The following is a 16688-nucleotide window of genomic DNA, read 5'->3' as shown; positions in this document are numbered from 1 at the left end:
AATCCAAACTGTTATCCACTCTCCCCAGTCTCTTAAAGAATTCCCTTATGCCTCTCACACAACCAATTAAATGTGTTGTGACTCTAACAAGCTAGAGAAATGTCTCAATATTAAAAATGTTCCAAGAGAATAGGAATTGAACCCTCAGTGGGATGGGATTCTCAATCTGGGTGAGAAGAGTGGACAGAGCCTAAGAAAAGCAAACATGAGTCTAGTATTTCAAAGCTGTCCAGGTCTTCTTGTACCTCACAACTTGAACCATGTGTATTATTCAACCCAACCCAATTCAATCCTACTTCATCCAATTCATTAAGCACTTACAGTTTTTTTTAAAAAAAACATGCTAGATTAAAAAGAAGTAAATAACAAAGACAGGAAAAGAAAAAAGGAAGGAAGGAAGAAGGAGGGAAGGAAGGAAGGAAATTGTATTCAAGGTATTTATTATGTTCTATTGGAACAAATATGACTTCATGTGAAAAAGCAATTATACTTGTTCTGCTTGGCTCCTAATGCATTGAATTGTGACTAAAAGGTCAATTAGAGCTATGCATAAATAGAAAAGGCTGACCAGAGATCATCAGTTCCTCATTTGTCACTGAAGTTTTTCAAAGGGAGGCTGGAAAATCAATTCTTGATGATCTTGTAACTGGGACTCATACTTTGAATTAGAATTCTATCTTTTAACTCTGAAGTCACTTGGTCAGCAGTCATTTATTAAGCACATGTGTACATGTCAGAAGCTGGGAATAAAAATAGAAGTAGAAGAAAAGATAACCTTTACCCTCAAGAAACTTACTCTAAGGAGGGAATATAACACATATGAAGCTGAAGGAGGGAGGTCAAAGGTGACCCCCAAAAGGGAGCATAGTAGACGTCTGGAACGCAGACTGGAAAGGAATGAGATGTGACTGGCCTAGGTAGCCAATTTAAATGGAGGCTCTGGGAAGAGTTATCCAATAACATACAGAGGCTACTAGACAGAGGATACATCCTGTGTGTAAATTCCAAGACTGAAGGAAGGTTTCATGATGAAGAACTAGAGAATGGTAGAGGTCTACAGTGTAGGCTGGAGAGGAAGGTCCCTTCTAATACTATGATTCTGTGAATTGATAATTTTATTCAATACTCCTTCTCAATTGCATTGCTCTTTTAAAATCATTCTCTTGACCCCACCCCCACTCCTCACGAATTACCTATATGTGTCAGCTCAAGAAGGCAATCCCTGGTGAACTTTTGACCATGTATCCAAATTCTACCATTCAATTTCTACTTCCTCTGTGAGGTTTTCCAGCCCATAATTGTTACTCCACTAACCAAGTATGGTTGCTCATATAGTCATCATGCTCCTATTAAGTGTGGAAGAGTTGATAAGTGAACAGATATAGATATAGACATAGATAAACCTCCTTGTATCAGTTAATGAGATATCAAACATTTTAATTCCTGTGAAGAATGAAAAAGTAAAGTCTTTCCTTCAATACAACAAAAAAATCTATTCAATAAAGATTTATTAAATTACCTCTATTTGCAAGGCAGTAGGAACATCCTATTTAGTTGAATTGTCTCAGACCTAGAAATAGGAGGATTGGATGCTATCAGTAATGTAGTGTATACTTAAAAATTCTGGAGTGCCAGAAGCCACATAAGATCAAGGTGAAACAACTTTCTAGCCAAGACAACTTAGAAGTTTTGCAAGAAAGATCTGTTACAACAGGGTGAGAGTGGAGTACAGTCCAGCAGAGGCAATGCCAGCTCAGGCCTACAAGCAAGTACTGGGACCCCACTCTGTGTATGGGTAATGCACCCTGTACCAGCAAAGGAACCCCTGTAATCTACTTCTTTTGTGGGGCAATGAGGGTTAAGTGACTTGCACAGGGTCACACAGCTAGTAAGTGTCAAGTGTCTGAGGTTGGATTTGAACTCAGGTCCTCCTGAATCCAGGGCCAGTGCCTCTTCCACTGCACCACCTTAGCTGCCCCAATCTCCTTCTAGATCCCTTTACTACCTATGGATGGAGAGTTCTGCAAACTATAACTGCTATCATTGTCTCTGTTGCCACTGATCCAGTTACTCCCAAGGTCTATTGCTGGTTTGCTGGAGCACAGGCTGAGCTGGCATAGGCTCTGCTGCACTGTAATGCAGTATCACCCTGTTGTAACACACCTTTCCTTCCAACCTTCTAAGTTGACTTGTGCTGGAAAATTGTTTCACCCTGAAAATAGCTGTACAAAAAAAAAAACCAGCCCTGAAGCTTAGGAAAGTGCTCCCTCTACCATGGGAGCAGAGCCCAAATGTAACTTCAAGTTAAAAGTCTAGAAATAAACTGGAAAAATGAGGAAACAACAACAAAAAAAGAACCCAACCACAAAAAGTTACAGTGGTAACAGGGAAGATCAAAACACAAATTCAGAGGAAGACAAAGATGAAACTGCTATATTCAAAGCCTTAAGTCTCTTCTCACTCCATACTCCATCCTCCATACTGCTGCCAATGTGATTCTCCTAATTCATAAATATCATGATTTAATCCATCTACTAAGTAAATTCAAATGATTGTCTATTCTCTCTAGAGTTAAAAATAAACTTTCTTTTGGTATTAAAAGTTCTTCATAATCTGATCCCTTTCTATATTGCAAGTCTTTTAACTTATTATTCCATTCCAAGCACTCTATGGTCTACCATTACTAGCCTGATTGAGGTTCCTCATACATAATGCTCTATTTCCTATATCTCTGCTTTTGCACTCACTCTCCCCCTATTCCAAATGTTCTCTATATCAGCTCTACCTTTAAGATTTCCTGTCTTCCTTTTAAAAGTCAGGTCAAAATTTGGAATTATGCCCAAAGGGCTACAGAACTGTACATACCCTTTGATCCAGCAATACCACTGCTAGGTTTATATCTTAACTTTCTGAACTCCTTGTGAATACCTCTATGCTTTAATAAATGTTTAATGCCCAAAGACTGGTGCTGAAGCTTCTGATTTAAGGCGACCACAATTTAGATTTTAAACATCACAAGAGATTGGGGCAGGAAAGTAGATTTGGGAATTATAAGCATAAAGATGATAATTAAATCCATGGTAGCTGAGGAGATCACCATGAGAAATAGTATAGAGGGAGAAGAGAAAAGAGCCAAGAACAGAACCCTGAAGGACACCTACAGTCAGAGGGCATGGTCTGGAGGACAATCTAGCAAAGGAGACAGGGAAGGAACAGGTAGATAGGTAGAATGAAAAACAAGAAAGAGGGTGTCCCAAAAACCTGGAGAGAAGAGCATATCAAGGAGAGAGTGATCAACAGTGTCAAAGGCTGTAGAGAGGTCAAGGAGAATAAGGATTGTGAAAAGTCCATTGGATTTGGCAACTAAGAGGTCATTAGTAATTTTGGAGAGATCATTTCAGTTGGAAGTCAGATTGTAAGGGGTTAAGAAGAGAGTAAGAGAAGAGAAAGTGGGTGAATCTGTTGTAGACCTTTTTTTGAGGAATTTAGCTTCAAAGAACAAAAGAGATATAGGATGATAGTTAGAGGGATGGAAGGATCAAGTGAGGGTTTTATATACCTGGTGCTCTAGCACAGTTTCTTCCAATATTCAAATATATCTATGATTTCATTAATTTGATTTGGGAGTTCTTTTCAATGATTAAGGTTATAACTTCTGTATTCCTGACTATTCCGTGTGACTCTTGACCATGACCTCCCAGAAGATCATAACGAGAAATCTACCTAACATTCTGGAAGCCTTATTCACTTTCTGCTGACACTGAAAAGATACAAGAGACTATTTATGCCTTCTACTTCTCATCCTTTACACATACCTTATGTTCAACCAATCTTCTCTTCCTATATTACATTTCCTTAATGATATATCTTTGACTGTAGACCTCATTAGTCATACATCATTATGTATACAGTAAGCAATTAATAAAAGCTAGTTTAATTGAATTGAATTAATCCTAATTTGTGGCAGTATGGTCTAAACTATAGTGAGAATAATCTCTAGTTTATTTAATCCATGTATGTTTTCTCAGCAACCAAATAATCATTTTCCTTTTTATTTTTTTCTTTCTTAATAGTATTTTATTTTTTCTAATTACATGTAAAGTTAGTTTTCAATATTCAGTTTTATAAGATTTTGAGTTTGAAATTTTTCTCACCCCTCCCTTCCTCCCCTCTCCCCTCCCTAACTCAGCAAGCATTCTGAGATAGCTTATACATGTATAATCATGTTAAACAAGTTTCCATATTAGTCATGTTGTAAAAGAAGAATCAGAACAAAAGGAAAGAACCATAAGAAAGAAACCAAAAAAAGCGAAAATAGTACACTTAGATCTGCATTCAGACTCCATAGTTCCTTCTTTGGATGCAGATAGCATCTTCTATCATGAGTCCTTCAGAATTGTCTTTGATTGTTGTGTTGCTGAGCAAAGCTAAGTCTATCATAGTTGATCATCCCACAATGTTGCTGTTACTGTGTACAGTATTCTGGTTCTGCTCACTTCACTCAGCTTCAGTTCATATAATTCTTTCCAGGTTTTTCTGAAATCAGCCCGCTCATCATTTCTTATAGCACAATAGTATTCCATTATATTCATATACCACAACTTGTTTGGCCATTTCCCAATTGATGGGCATTCCCATAGTTTTCAATTCTTTGCCACCACAAAAAGAGCTGCTATAAATATTTTTGTACATGTGTGTCCTTTCCCCTTTTTTATGATCTCTTTGGGATATAGATGTAGTAATAGTATTGCTGGATATTGATCATTTTCTAGTACAATGTTTTCAAAAATAATATGCATTGCTGGCTGCTCCCACTGAGTGATCCTTAAATTTATACTAATTTGAATTTATAAAATAATTAAGGGGCAGCTAGGTGGCGCAGTGGATAAAGCACTGGCCCAGGATTCAGGAATACCTGAGTTCAAATCTGGCCTCAGTCACTTGACAATTACTAGCTGTGTGACCCTGGGCAAGTCACTTAACCCCCATTGCCCCGCAAAAAATAAAATAAAATAAAAAAGTAATATCTATATTATCTCTATCATCCTTTCTATTTGTCATTTTCAGATAATGAAATGTTTATTTCCTTTTCCTTACTGCATATTTCTTCTATCACTATTAATCTTTATTTTAAAAAACACCTCTAAATTATTTATTTACTATTAATTCATTTACTATTAATTAATATATGTTCTATATTATGTATTAATAATTAATGTAAACATTAATGTGTAATTAATAATTATTTATTATGATAATAAAATGTCAATTAAATAATTAACTTGATATTATGTCATGCTTATAAGTTAAGAAATGTAGGGGCAGCTAGGTGGCACATTGGATAGAGCACTGGCCCTGGATTCAGGAGGACGTGAGTTCAAATCCGGCCTCAAACACTTAACACTTACTAGCTGTGTGACCCTGGGCAAGTCACTTAACCCCAATTGTCTCACCCCCCCAAAAAAAAACCAAAACCAAAACCAAAAAAAAGAAATGTGATATATTTATTATTCATTTCCACTCTCACCATTATGTAATGGGCTTGATTATCATATTCAATTTTTTTTGCTATAATTGAATTCCATTTTATTCAGTACCATCATTGCCATTTATATTTGTCTTGGACACATATCTTAGACCAAGTTATAAATTTTAATTTCTTTGCATAAAATCTACTTTCTACAAGAAATATGTTCATAGATTATATTGATATATCCTGTAACTCTTTAAATGGGAAAATATGAACTATTCTAACTTATTGTCATAATTAATAGATTTTATGTATAACATTGTCTGAATTCATAAAACTCAGTGAATTAATGAACTCAATGAACTTTAAAATCTTTTAAAAAAAACTTCAGTGTGCTGGTGTGGTGACACAAGCCTGTAACCCATACTACTGGAGACACTGGAACTGGTAGATCTCTATCTCATGAATTTTGACCTGTAGTGGGCTAAGATTATTGGGTATAAATGATAGCCTGGAATCAATATGGGAAATTCATAGGAACAATGGGGCCATCATGCTATCCAAAAAGAGGGAAACAGGGCCAGGAATTAAATGGAGCAGCTCAAATAGCTCATGTCAATGATTAATGGAATCAGGCCCATGAATGGACACTGAACTTCCAGCGTAGACAAAAGGAGTCATTCACCACAAAAGGTGGTGTATGTGTGTGGGGGGGGGAGGGGAATTGGAATAATTTATTTTATTTATGGAAGATTATTTTCTCTATTAATAGATTTAATTATTATACATAATATAAAGTCTTGATTACATTAAAATAAAATATTTCTGTATCTTGAGAAATAATATTGTATCCAGTGCAGACCTCTTATCATTTCCCCTTCCACTGTCTTTCTTCTTTCCAGAAATGGTAAATTTCTAGACCAGGATGTCTAGAAAAGAATCCTTTACCCCTCTCCTTCAACCTCGGAGAAATAATTGACTCAAATCTGGGATTCTGCTCTTGGGCTAAGTTATCCTTGTTGGTGGATAACTCACCTAACTCACTATATGTAGCTAGCCCCAAGTCATTCTTTACAACCCATCCAGACATACATTAGGAAATTATCCAGCAGAGGAATCTTGCCATCTACCATGACACTCAAACCTTTCCTGATTTAAAAAAATTTTTTTCCATTTATTTAGAATTTTATTTCCCCCAATTACATGTAAAAACGATTGAACATCTATTTTAAAAACTTTGTGGGGGCAGCTAGATGGTGCAGTGGTAAAGCACCGGCCCTGGATTCAGGAGTACCTGAGTTCAAATCCGGCCTCAGACACTTGACACTTACTAGCTGTGTGACCCTGGGCAAGTCACTTAACCCTCATTGCCCTGCAAAAAAAAAAAAAAAAAGAAAAACTTTGTGTTCCAAATTCTCTTCTTCCCAACCTCCTTCCATCCCCATCCCACACCCCCTTAAGAACACAAGCAGGGGCCGCTAGGTGGTGCAGTGTATAGAGCGCCGACCCTGGATTCAGGAGTACCTGAGTTCGGATTCAACCTCAGACACTTGACACTTGCTGGCTGTGTGACCCTGGGCAAGTCACTTAACCCCCATTTCCCTGCAAAAAAAAAAAAAAAAAGAACCAAGCAATTCAATATAAGTTATGCAAGTGTAGTCATGCAAAACATTTCCACATTAGTCAGGTTGTAAAAGAAAACAGACAGAAAAAAATCAAGAAAAAGAAACTAAAAATAATATTCTTCAGTCTGTGTTCAGACACAATCAGTTCTTTCTCTGGAGATGGATCACATTTTGCATAAGTTTTTCAGAGTTGTCCTGGATCATTGCATTTCTGAGAATAGCTAAGTCATTCACAGCCAATCATCTTACAATATTGCCGTTACTTTGTATACAGTACATCTCACTTTGCGTCAGCTCATATAAGTCTTTTCAGGTTTTTCTGAGAGCAACGTGCTCATCATTTCACAGTTACTATTGTTAACTGGATTTCCCTCCATCTTACTCCCTCCCCATGTCATTTACTCTATTCTCCTTTCACCCTTTCCTTCCTCTAAAGTGTTTTGCTACTAACTGCCCCCTCCCCCAATCTGCCCTCCCTTTTATCACACCCCTCCTTAACTCTTTCCCCTCCTACTTTCCTGTAGGGTAAGATAGATTACTATATCAAATTGAGTGTGTGTGTTATTTCCTCTTTGAGCCAATTTTGATGAGAGTAAGGTTCACTCACTCCCAGCATATTCCCCATTTCCCCTCCACTGTATAAGCTTTTCCTTGCTTTTATGTAGGATAATTTACCCCATTCCAACTCTCCCTTTCCTTTTCTCCCAGTACATTCATCTTTCACCCTTTAATTTTCTTTTTTAAAGATATCAACCCTTCATATTCAACTTACAGCTGTGCCCTCTGTCTAAATATATGCCATCCACCGGCTCTAATAATGAGAAAGTTCCTATTAGTTATAAGTATCATCTTCCTTTGTAGGAATGTAAACAGTTTAAACTTTTAATATCCCTTATGATTTCTTTTTTCCAGTTTACCTTTTTATGCTTCTCTAGAGTCTTCTATCTGAAAGTAAAATTTTCTATTCAGCTCAGGAATTTTCATCAAGAATGCCTGAAAGTCCTCTCTTTCATTGAATTCCCATTTCTCCCCTGAATTTTTGCTGGGTAGGTGATTTTTGGTTGTAATCCCAGTTCCTTTGTGCTCTGGAATATCATATTCCAAGGCCTCTGATCCTTTAATGTAGAAGCTGCTAAATTTTGTGTTATCCTGACTGTGGCTCCATAATACTTGAACTGTTTCTTTCTAGATGCTTGCAATATTTTCCCCTTGACCTGGGAGCTCTGGTATTTGGCTATAATATTCCTGGGAGTTTTCATTTTAGGATCTCTTTCAGGATGTGATTGGTGGATTCTTTCAATCTCTATTTTACCTTCTGTTTCTAAAACATCTGGGGAATTTTCCCTGACAATTTCTTGGATGATGATGTCCAGGCTCTTTTTTTGTTCATGGCTTTCAGGTAGCCTAATAATTTTCAAATTACTTCTACTGGATCTATTTTACAAGTCTGTTGTTTTTCCAATGAGATATTTCACATTATCTTCTATTTTTTCATTCTTTTGGTTTTGCTTTAGTTTCTTGAGTTCTCATAAAGTCATTAGCTTCCATTTGCTCAATCCTAATTTTTAAGGAATTTTTTCTTTACAAAGCATTTGTACCTCCTTTTCCATTTGGCCAATTTGGTTTTTCAAGGCATGCTTTTCCTCATTGGATTTTCGCACCTCTCCTACAATTTGGCCTAGTCTGTTTTTTTTTGGGGGGGGGCAATGAGGGTTAAGTGACTTGCCCAGGGTCACATAGCTAGTGTAAACCACGTAGCTGCCCCCCCCAGTCTGTTTTTTAAGGTGTTATTTGCTTCAGTATTTTTTCTGTCTCTGTTACTAAACTGTTGACTATTTTTCATGATTTTCTTGCATCACTCTCATTTCTCTTTCCATTTTCTCCTCTACCTCTTTTATTTAAGGATTTTATTTTCAAAGTCCTTTTTGAGCCTTTCTATGGCCTGAGACCAATTCTTATTTTTCTTGGAAGCTTTGGATGTAGGAGCTTTGACTTTGTTTTCTTCTGAGGGTATATCTTGATTTTCCTTATCACCAAAGAAACTTTCTAGGGTCAGCGTTTTTTTTTTCTGTTTGCTCATTTTCCCAGCCTATTTCTTGACTTTTAATTCTTTGTTAAAGTGGGACACTACTTCCGGGGTGGAGGGTGCATTGTACCAAGTTTCAGGGGATTTGTGCAGCTGTTTTCAGAAATACTTCTAGATATTTGTAAGTTTTTAGTTCTTCCAAGGTGGTATGATTTAAGGAGAGGTATGTTTACCACTCTCCTGTCCTGTGTTCTGGTTTGCAAGCAACCACAGGCCTGCTCTTCTGTCCTGAAACTATGAACAGATTCCTGCTCCACTGTGGCTGCAAGCTCTTGTGGGTTTGTGCTCCTTCTCCACCTAGGAAGGACACCTAATACTGTGACCAGGATCCAAATAATGGGCAAAACAACAGAGTCCTGCCTCAGTGCTAGCAAAGAGATCCCTGTAATATCCTTCTGGCCAATTGTTTAACCCCCTTACCATCTGTGGGATGAGTTCCAGAAACAGTTGCTGCCACTGCTGATTCAAAGGCTCCCTAGTGCTGCTCCCTGGTTTGATATGGCTGTAGCTGGGTCTGTGCTGGGGATGGGTCTTTGCTGGAGCTGGGTCTGTGCTGGCATGGCCTGAATAGGGTTGTGCTCCACTCTCACCCAGGTACAACAGACCTTTCCTGCTGATCTTTCAAGTTGTCTTTGGCTGGAAAATTACTTCATCCTGTCTTTTTGTGAGTTCTGCTGCTCCAGGAATTGTCTTATGGCATTATTTGAAGGTATTTGGAGGGATCTTGGGGCAAATCACTGCCTTTCATCCACCATTTTGGCTCCACCCCCCACCTTTCCTGATTTTTTAAAATAATAAACATTTTTATTTATAGTTTGGGGTTCTAATTTTTATCCCTCTTTCATTCTCTCTCCTTCCCTCTCCCTCGGGCAGCAAACAATAATATATAGGTTATACATGTATGATTATGTAAAACATTACCATATTTGTCTACAAGAAAACTTGATTAAAAGAAAAAATGAGAGTGAAAAATAGCATGCCTCAGTCCCTTCATCAATATCAGTTTTTTCCTTGGAGGTGGATAGTATGTTTCATCAATAGTCCTTTGGGATTGTCTTGGATCATTGTTTTGCTGAGAATAGTCAAGTCATTCACAGTTCTTCATCAAACCATATTGCTGTCTCTGTGTACAATGTTCTCTTGGTTCTACTCCACAATACATCATTTCATACATGTAGTTCCAGGACTTTCTGAAGTCATCCTGATTGTCATTTCTTATAGCACAATAATATCCCATCTCCATCATATACCACAGTTTCTTTAGCCATTCCTCAATTGATGGACATTCCTTTGATTTCCAATTCTTTGCCACCACAAAAAGAGCTGCTATAAATATTTTTGTACAAATAGGTCTTTTTCTCTTATTGTGGATGTCTTTGGGACAGTAGTGGTATTGCCGGATCAAAGGGTATGCACATTTCTATAGCTCTTTGGACATAGTTCTAAGCTGCTCTCCAGAATGGTTGGATCTTTTCACAACTCCACTAAAAGTGGATTAATGTCCCACCTTTCCTGATTTTAAACAAGGACTATAAAGTGAAACCTTTATCCCCTCCTACTCATTCTACCATCTGTCCCAGTGTTCCAAAGGTTTTTGCTCTCCTTTAGCCATTTAAACAAAGAACACATTATTCTTCATTTTAAATGCTTTCATTTTCCCTTGCTATTTCATTGTGTTACTCTACATGTCAGAGATATTCCACAGACAAAAAATGAAAACTCATTGATTCATGTTCCACTCACTCAAAATTCTGGTAATTAGGAAAGGAATTGGGCTGATCATTACCTTACCTCTGTGATGTAAGGATCTGACAAACAAACTAATAGAATGAACAGTTTAATGGAGGGAGGGGAGACATGGCGAAAGGAGTGGTAGTATGTTCAGTTTTATTATGAGAAACAAATTGCCTTCAACCATTTTAGCATTGCTCTTCTACAAATATGAAAATAGTTGAAATGAAATTATTTAACCTATTCTATTGTTATAACATATATATATATATATATATCAGTGTCCATGGAACCCAGAACATGCAATAAATTTGGTAAATGGAAATGTTAGAAAAATATTTAGGCTTTTAGAAAAGATAACAGGTAGGTTTTCCACTTGATTTTCCTTTTCTTCCCTGTTCTCCAAGCCTGTAATGTTAATAGATAATTATTCTCACAGTAAAGATTTATCATTGTAAGGGAAAAATGGACATAAATACATATGGGTTTTAGAAGGGCTCTCATTGCAAGGGATAAATGTGCAATTTTCCTAGAGCTCATGCACTGGCCTCTCAGTTTCTACATGCCTGATTTCACTTCTTTGTTCCTCAGGGTATAGATGATGGGATTTAAGGGAGCAGTACAGATTGTGTAAAATACAGAGAGGACTTTACTGGAAATTTGCCAAATGGCCAGGTATGGATTTGGGACCAAAGAAAATCATGACAGTGATGTGAACTGTTAAGGTGCCATGTACCTTAGTTTTGCCAGCTGATACGTGATGAATGGCTCATAGTATCTAGAATAATGAAGTAAAAGATCAATAGGAGTAAAAAAAAGAACCCATGGCCACTAGTCCACTGTCCAAGATTGTCAAGTCTCATGCATTCATGTTTGATTACCAAGGAAAGGTCACAGAAAAAGCTGTCTACTTCATTGAGGACATAGAATGGCAGGTTCAAGGAGTACATGGCTCCAAGTACCTAGGAATCCACAACTAAAACTGTACACTTCTGCAAAGTCATAATAGTTGCATAGTGTAGGGGGTTGCATATAGCCATATATTTGTCATAGGCCATAGCTACAAGCAGCACCATGTCACTATGACCAAAGGCATGGAGAAAGAATACTCTGGCCATGCAGCACTCAAGCAGATGCTTTTGTGTTCTATTAAAAAGTCAACAATCATTATGGATGTGGCAAAAGTAGCAATCAAACATCAGCTCTTCTTCACAAGCCAATATTATTATATAGATTATCCTTAAAGGTTAAAAATTCACACATATACGTGCATTAACCAAAGGTGCTTCCATAAATGTTTTGTTCTATAATTTTTTCAAAGTCCCATAGTTATTAGAAGGTAGAACTGGGATTATATCATAGTTCTTTGACTTCAAAACATTTATAGCATCACCTTTTGTTGTAATACGGAACTAAAGAAAAAAAGTGTATTTATAAGCATGATATAAAACACATACTTTAGTATTTCTACTAGCAAGTAAGTAAAGTAATAAGTAAATTATAAAGTAATTAACATAATAAAAATGTTTGCATATATGTCCAATTCTAAGAGAGCCAAGGGGATTTAGTTAGAGGTAAAAGGGGTCATAGGAATAATACCATAGCTTGGCCAGTTTTCACCACCTCAGACCTAAGGGCACTTGTAACAGTTTTTCCAAATCACATTTCATAGACATCTGCCCACTTGCACATCCCTGACTCAGTGCTCATTATGGTCTCTTTTATTAGATACTTCCTACTTTATGTATTTTGGTACTCATTTTGTTTGCCTGGATCCCCTCCTATAATTAACTATCAAAAGCAATGTTATCAAACTCAAATATATAATATATAATTAACTATCAAAAGCAATGTTGTCAAACTCAAATAGAAATAGATTTTGGGTGCACATTGACTTAGAAAACCAAAAAGTAAAATCATCTATGTAGCCATAAAGCACAGTATAAATGTAAGTTATTACTCTGGTTAACTGAGAAAAGTAGGATTTGGTAAGGGAATGAATATCCTGAAAGAAAGCCACAAAAAAAGAAAGAAGCAGAAAGCCACATCTAAAGCCATGGTGTAATTAATAACATTGGGATACAAATACATGATGGGTTCATGCTCCACTGTTGAGGTAAGATCCCGAAATAATCATGTTCTCAGGGGAGAGGAAGAGAATGATCAGCAATTTTGGGTGATGAGACTATTATTATGTAAGATTGTTTGTCAGACTAAGGAGTACAAGGATCTCATTCATATATTAGATGTTGGCCACTTTTTTTTTCCCTACCCATGATTCCTTGGAGATCAGCCTCTTATATATGCTATAACCTTTATGAAATTTTCATAGACTCTTCCTGCCTCCAATGGAAAAGAGCATTCCTTAAAATACTCAAAACACCAATTTTATGTTGTAGTTATTTGTACAATGGCCTTATCCCCTCTACTAAACTGTAGTTTCTTGATGGAAAGAATAATAATTCACTTTTCTTTGTATCTTCCTCTGTTCTTAGGACAGGACATTACACATAGTAGGCATTTAGTAAATGTTTGTTGTGTAAAGAATTAATTGTTATTTGAGGTTTTTATGAGCCCATCTTTTGCCTAGAATAAAAAAAACAAAAACAAAAACAAAAAAAAACCTCGGGACGAGCACTGACCTCTGGGGCTCTGCAAACAGCACGATGCTCCACCCATTGGTTGTAGCTGTCGCCATGGCGCTGGCACCTCACATCATCACCACTTGCTAATGCATACATGAGCCTGGCAAAATTATAATGATTGGAAGCTTGGTGAGGGAAGTCATGTGACTGTCAGAGCAGCCAGCTAATTGGTTGGGGGCTGCTGGGGTTTTCTGGGGAGGGGGAGGAGAATTGGCCATTCTAGCTGGAAGCTGGAAGGCGACAGGAGCAGGAGTGGGGCTATGTATTCTCAGCTGATTCCTGGGTGGTGGTATTTTTTCAGTTTGTATAATTTCCCTTTCCCCATTTTATTTCCTTTCCCTTGATCCTACTGATCCTGTTTGTGTTTTTATTTTTTAAGTTCGTTCTTGTTAAAATAAATCATGTTCTGTTTTGAGGGAGGCTGCCGGTCTCCTTCCTTGCCCCAATAATGTGGCGAGCTGCTTAGCTAACACTCCCCAATTAAAAATTGGTCCCCACAGTTTAAATGAAATATTTCTTATTGGCTACAATGGATCTAATAAGAAAAGACTGTAGAGGAATAGAAAATATGAATTTGGTATGTGTTGCAGTTTTCCTGTTTTTATGGACTCATGGGCTTTTATATTATGGGCTTTTTAATAGGCTTTTTATATTCTATTTGAGACTTCACTGTCACAAGGGTTTTGAACTCTGTTAGTTGGAGATGAATACAAACCTCCCCTCCTATGGGGGCGTAATGCTATCATGAGTCAGCATCTCCTTTGCTTTAGTAATAGTAAAAAAGTGCTTCAGAAATGCTCAACAATAATTGAATTCTTTTTAAAACCCTGCCTCCTTTCAGAGTATTGATCTCTGCTATTTATCTTCCCTCCAGATAACTGCAAAGAAATCTCTTTAACCTGAGACAATGAATGGAACAAACCAATCTTGGGTGTCTGAATTTGTGTTGGTGGGACTAACCAGTTCCCAGGAGTTTCAACATTTCCTCTTTGTTGTTTTCAGTTCTCTGTGTAGTGATCATTTTGGGAAACTTCTTAATCATTCTCACTGTCACTTTGGAGACACATTTTCACTCTCCCATGTACTTTCTCCTAATAAACCTCTCTTTTATAGATGTCTGTGTAGCCTCTTTTGCCACCCCCAAGATGATTGCAGACTTACTTGTTGAACATAAGAGCATTTCCTTTGAGAGTTGTCTAGCTATGATTTTCTCTTTGCACCTCTTTGCTGGCAATGAAATGTTGCTATTTCTATTGATGGCCTTTGATCATTATCTTTCTATATATAAACCTCTTTACTATATGACCATTATGAATCAGCATGTCTGTATCATTCTGGTCATTATCCCCTGGTGTATTTTCCTAAGACACACAACCATTTAGTTGCCTTTTACTGTTAATCTACCCTTCTATGTCCCAACAAAGTATACACTTTTTCCTATACCTCCCTTTGGTGACCAAAGTGGCTTATAGAGAAACTTAGATTATCAGCTTGTTGCAGTCAGTAAATTCCTTTCCATGTGCTCCTTTCTCTTCTTTACACAATCATACTTACCACAGTGCAGAAACAGTCATCAGCTATCAAGGCAAAGGCATACTCCACACTGACTGGCCACATCACTGTGGTCATATCCTTCTTTGGGCCATGTATCTTTATGTATGTATAGCCTTTCAGTGACTACTCAATAGACAAAATTCTTGATGTGCTTTATACTAGCATTACTCCCATCTTAACCCAGTTATCTGAACCCTGAGAAACTAAGATAAGGCAACTATGTCCAAATCAAAGAGCCTATAGCTGAAATAAGGCCATTTGTCTGATTTAATAAGAAATGTTCTCTCCTTGGGACCCAAGTAAACTTCCCAAACCCATTCTATCTTTTTATTGACTCAGTAATGTGACCAAAGACAACACTTAGATAGTTATGCTAAACTCCTGAACTGTTTACCAAAACAGGAAGGAAACATGATTTTTGACTGAGAATGAAGAGAGTTGTGATGACACAAACTAACACAATTTTATTTGTTAACTATAGGTGTTTTTTTTTTCTTTCCAGTCTCCTTATCCCTTCCATTTATAAAAATGTTAAAAGAAAATCAATATTGTCCATGGAAAAAGAGAGAAATGTAAATTTACATATCAAATTTAGTTAGATTTCAGCAAAGGTCCATGTTGGGCAGAGGGAAAGGGAACTTTGGAAAGAGGCTTCTAGAAATACTGCATTTAAATGAAGACATAGTTAAAAGGTGGCTACATGTGTAGAAAGAATTGCCTTATTGATAGGCTATATGTACCACAAAGAAAAAAATTATATTGGTGATTACACAAATATCTGTTGTTATAAAAAAATAAAGCAAATTGATGTCATTACCAAATTTATAATACATGTGCACTCAGTTGCTGCTCAATATCCATTTAAAAGTTTGTGGGGGGCAGCTAGGTGGCACAGTGGATAAAGCACCGGCCCTGGATTCAGGAGGACCTGAGTTCAAATTTGGCCTCAGACACTTGACACTTACTAGATGTGTGACCCTGGGCAAGTCACTTAATCCTCATTGCCCCACAAAAACAAACAAACAAAAAAGGATATGGTGGACCATTTAGTTATTGAGTGAGTGTGTGGTTTTAAAATAGTGATTTTGATAATGGTATAGTTAATATGGCTCACCTGCTTCTCACTGGAATAACATGTTATCGTAATAAGAGTGAGTATTGGTCACTAGGATCAATTATTTCTAATGCATCAAATCAAAGCTCTTTGATGGGCTTTGACTCATCTTTCCCATATGAGATAAAACAAAAAATCCACATTTTTGTTGGGTATAAACTGAACAGCATCTATTTAATTGTCACAGTCTCCAAATAGTCCATTTATTGACCACTTCATAGTTATAACCTCTCAAATACTAAAAACAGATACATGAAATGAAATCAAGGACCACAATTCACTGATTCTTTAGGCATTTTCTGACCTCAGACAGATCCACTCAATACATTCATCTGAGATATACTTTTCTAGTTGGGCCACCTAATAGCCTGTGCCCTTCATATCTCTTTCTGTGAAACAGTGTCTTCTCACATGTGAATTTAATCAGTTTTTTGGTATGAAAAGTTTCCTCTTCCACTTTCAA

At 37.0% G+C, this 16688-nt stretch overlaps 1 pseudogene; it reads left to right on the top strand.

Moving 5' to 3' along the window:
• The first annotated feature begins 14464 nt into the window (after positions 1 to 14464).
• LOC122738286 lies at positions 14465 to 15318 on the top strand (annotated as a pseudogene).
• The last annotated feature ends 1370 nt before the right edge of the window (positions 15319 to 16688 follow it).

Source organism: Dromiciops gliroides, chromosome 2 (genome assembly GCF_019393635.1).
Source record: "Dromiciops gliroides isolate mDroGli1 chromosome 2, mDroGli1.pri, whole genome shotgun sequence".
NCBI lineage: Eukaryota > Metazoa > Chordata > Mammalia > Microbiotheria > Microbiotheriidae > Dromiciops > Dromiciops gliroides.
This window is presented reverse-complemented; position numbering and strand designations above follow the sequence as displayed.